This window comes from Nicotiana attenuata, chromosome 2 (assembly GCF_001879085.1).
Source record: "Nicotiana attenuata strain UT chromosome 2, NIATTr2, whole genome shotgun sequence".
NCBI classification, from domain to species: Eukaryota; Viridiplantae; Streptophyta; class Magnoliopsida; order Solanales; family Solanaceae; genus Nicotiana; species Nicotiana attenuata.
This window is the reverse complement of record NC_031990.1, coordinates 50,448,009-50,451,752: the sequence shown is the minus strand read 5'-3', so window position 1 is coordinate 50,451,752 and position 3,744 is coordinate 50,448,009.

Here is a 3,744-nt window from a genome sequence, read left to right as displayed (position 1 = left end):
AAGCCTCCTGGACCATAGGCATGGGACGGGTAGTGCACACATAGGGTGCGGTTTATAATCATTTAGTGCGCTTTAGGTAACAACTTAAAGATAGTAATCGGGTAGCAGGAGATGATAGTCTGTGCCCGCTGAATAATATGAGTAACACCCCATCTTGAGGGAGTTACGAAGTATTATTTATGTTGCACAGGGTGATCCTTTAGGCTAAAAAATTTAGGACCCCCGCCTTGTCTTTCAATCAATTATTTGTGTTTAATAATGAACTCCCCAATTCCCTTTGTTTTCTTATTTTTGATCATATAGACTAATTCGTATAATTGAGTTCGGTCGGGCCCACAGTTGTGGATCTCGAGAGTGCCTAACACCTTCTCTTCGAGTAATTTCGAGCCCTTACCCGATCTTTGGTGATGCAAACTAGTCAAACAGAGTTATCTGCAAAAAAGGTGCCCTAACGCACCTTAAACCCGTTAGGTGGCGACTCTCTCTTTTAACACCCTTCCTTAAAAGAGTTGTCACGTGTCGAAACCCGATTTCACGAGAAAAAGAGGCGCGATAACATTCTCCACCTCTAAAACAACCGTTCATCCTCGAACGGACATAGAAAAGTACCTGAGCTGGTGAAGAGGTGGGGATATCTGCTCTGCATATCGGAGTCGGACTCCCAGGTAGCTGCCTCAACAGGCTGACCTCTCTACCGCACTCGAACCGAAGGATAACTCTTCGACCTCAACTGACGAACCTGCCGGTCTAGAATAGCTACCGGCTCCTCCTCGTAGGTCAAATCCTTGTTCAACTGGACAGTGCTGAAATCTAACACGTGGGATGGATCGCCGTGATACTTCCGAAGCATGGACACATGGAATACTGGATGTACCGCTGATAAGCCTGGTGGCAACGCAAGTCTGTAGGCCATCTCTCCCACTCGCTCAAGGATCTCAAAAGGCCCGATATACCTAGGGCTCAACTTGCGCTTCTTTCCAAACCTTATTACACCCTTCATGGGCGATACTCGAAGCAACACTCTCTCTCCTACCATGAATACCACATCACGAACCCTACGGTCGGCATAACTCTTTTGACTGGACTGAGCTGTGCGAAGTCTATCCAGAATGATCTTAACCTTATCCAAGGCATCCTGTACCAAATCTGTACCCAATAACTGAGCCCCCCCTAGCTCAAACCATCCAACCGGCGATCGACACCATCTACTATATAATGCTTCATAGGGAGCCATCTAGATACTCGACTGATAGCTGTTGTTGTAGGCGAACTCCGCTATCGGCAAGAACTAATCCCACGATCCTCTAAAGTCTATAACACACATGCGGAGCATATCCTCCAAGATCTGAATTGTACGCTCAGACTGTCCGTCAGTCTGAGGATGAAATGCGGTGCTCAACTCAACTCGCGCCCAACTCACGCTGTACAGCATGGCAACTTTGTTGGGGATATTCAAGGCTCTTACCATAACGAACTTATTTTTTTTATGAATCGGTTTAGGCATGCTCTATCCCACGTACCCTTTCCCCTTATTTGAATTTTAACTATTTATTTTTTAAGCATTTATGATTTCCTTATTTTCCTGAAACTACCTTGTCTCTTTGTTTTCTTCTTCTGTAACTGTCTTTCAATTATTTAAATACTGCATTTATTATTTTCTTATGTGCAAATACTTGACAACATGTTGTTATTGTTGCATATATCATACTCCACATCATATTCCACTCGTGCGTATCAAATCCTATAGCAACGCTTGATGAGTGGTTGCGCTCTTCCAATTTATTACCCTTAATTTCGGAAAGGCTTATTTACGGTAAAACTAGTCGATCAGCGGTGCAGTCGACGGTTTCGTGCCTTTCCCCCTCAAGTTGTCCGCTTGAGGGTACCAGTCTAGACCCCCATAGTAACCTTACTCTGATCATAATTGTGCATGCATCATGGTCAAACCTAGTTGGATTAATATGTTGTCCACATAATAATCCTTTAAGACAAGCCTTATGCAAAAGTCCACTGGGATTTCCATAATCCCAACGGACACAACCACGTTCTGTGCATTAATTTGGAGAACTAAATGCCAATATGCTAATCATGAATGTACAAGTAGTTGAGTCTGGTGGGGGAGAAGGGCCTAACCTTTTTGTTTTGCAGAAAATGAGGCACGAGGTCCCCAAATTCGGTATGGTTAGCAACATTCCACCATTGCTACTCGATTGGTGGGAGGACCTTTCCTCAAGTGACAAGAAACACGTAAGAAAGCACTTGGCCAATTTACCTTCTCTACTAGACATTGAGCCAAATAATAGGCCGATCGAGGCTGCCACTTTGTTCTGGGATAGTGAAAGGGTTGTGTTCCGTTTTGGTGACATAGAAATGACACCACTTCTAGAAGAAATTGGGGGACTTGCGGGACTGACTTGGGATAGCCCTGGGTTATTGTTGCCGGAGAACCGTACTGGTAAAGAGTTTTTAAAGATGATGGGGCTGAAGAAAAATGATGACATGGGATGCCTGAAGGAATCCTACATACCCTTCGAATATCTGTATGAGAGATATGGCCATAGCAAGTCATACCGTACCTACCATGACGAGCTTTCTATCACTTCTCTGGGCCACATCCACCGCAGAGTGTTCATGTTCATGTGTGTTTCTTGGGCCTGATAGTATTCCCAATGAAAAGGGAAAAAATCCACACTAGGTTGGCCATGGTCGCCAAGACTTTGATGGAAAGGATCAACGGAGAGACATACACCATAGTCCCCATGATCATAGCCGACATATACAGGGCTCTGGAGTGCTGTCAAAGAGGGTTCAAGCATTTCGAGGGTTGTAACCTGTTGCTGCAATTGTGGTTATTAGAGCATCTTCAAAGGGGCCAGTATCTCCAAGAATTTCCGCAAAGGGATTGGAATGACCATATTGCCTTCCATCACCCCAAGCGGATGACCTACATTCTGGACAGGTTTGCTCAGCCAGAAAGTGCCAAAGAGTGGGTGGAGTTCTTCGACAATCTGACCGAGGAGCAAGTGCAATGGATGTTTGAGTGGTTCCCAACAGACGAATTCATCATCAGATCCAGGGACGCTCCACAGTTGGTGTTGATTGGGTTGAGAGGAATATACCCTTATGTCCCTATCCGAGTTATGAGGCAAGCAGGCATGAAACAGGTTGTACCAAGGGTTGCCAAGATGAGTCATTTCGCAGCAAACTTTCAAGACGACGACGTCCCTTACAAGTTCCAAGCCCAGCATATGTGGCACTGTAAGATCATTGTGGAAAAGAATACCATTGAGCCTGACAGGTATCACGCAGGGTGCGAACCTCTTTACCTGGCGTGGTTAGAAGACAATCTAAAGGGGATGGTGAGGCCAGGAGCCGGTCGAGGAAATAAAATCATAGATGAAGAAGCTGAAGCCCAAGTCAAATACAACAGGCTGCGCAAGAGGGTCCACGACTCTGAGAATGAGCACCGGGAAATACATGAGAGGAATGTGAGATTGATTGAAGAATGGAAAGAAATGGCGGTCACTTCCAATAGGAAGCTGGAGTACCTGGAGCGAGGAATAGTAGAGCTGGAGGGTAAAGTCATAAAGAGGATTGAGGATTGCCAGAACGCTGAAGGAGTTGAAGGAGGACATCTGGCCAGGGCCTACTTGCTGTTGGGTCTGCGCGAGTTGGGGGACCTGTACGACGGAGTCAGGAAGATCGAATCTGGGGAAGGTCCTTCTGGGACCAAATAGACTAGAT